Consider the following 631-nt stretch of genomic DNA (forward strand, 5'->3'; position numbering starts at 1 on the left):
ACCAGCCGAGCAGGATCCCCGCCCCCGCTGCAGGCCCGGGCACGACACATCTGCTGCATGCCGCCTCTGGAGAGCGCCCGGCCCGCCCTCTAATCTCCGCCGTCACATGAGGGAATAAGACTCCAACATTAACCCCCCGAGCTGCCCAGCGCAGCAAATCCGGAGCTCAGGTGCTACTAGCGCGGTCTACAGGGAGCAGCCATGAGACGCCGGTCTGTCTGAGATGGGCCGCGCCAACAGATGGCGGGAGACTTGCGTCATCCTCCGATCACGCCGCTGCAATATCACCCCGCTATGACATCACCGAAAATAACATGTTACTGATATTTACATTTCATGACGAGTCCCCTTTAAATAGCCCCCCCCACACCATTCCGTGTCCCATCCCCCGACTATAAATGAAAGGAATTGATCAATATTGGAGATTTATCATCTGGTCATGTGACCTCAGCGTCTTAATGTTCCATGTCTATGGACGGTCTGTCTGATACATGTACATGGAGGCAGCCGTCTCTGTTCAGTACATATGCAGACTCTACTTCCTGCTCAGTGATTCCGCTTTACTCTTCCTTCTCACTATATACTTCGACCTGGAAACTCCGAGGACCACCTAGATCTCTGCGTTGGGGGG

This window comes from Nanorana parkeri, unplaced genomic scaffold (genome assembly GCF_000935625.1).
Source record: "Nanorana parkeri isolate BGI_ZX_2015 unplaced genomic scaffold, ASM93562v1 scaffold1997, whole genome shotgun sequence".
In the NCBI taxonomy this organism is placed as follows: domain Eukaryota; kingdom Metazoa; phylum Chordata; class Amphibia; order Anura; family Dicroglossidae; genus Nanorana; species Nanorana parkeri.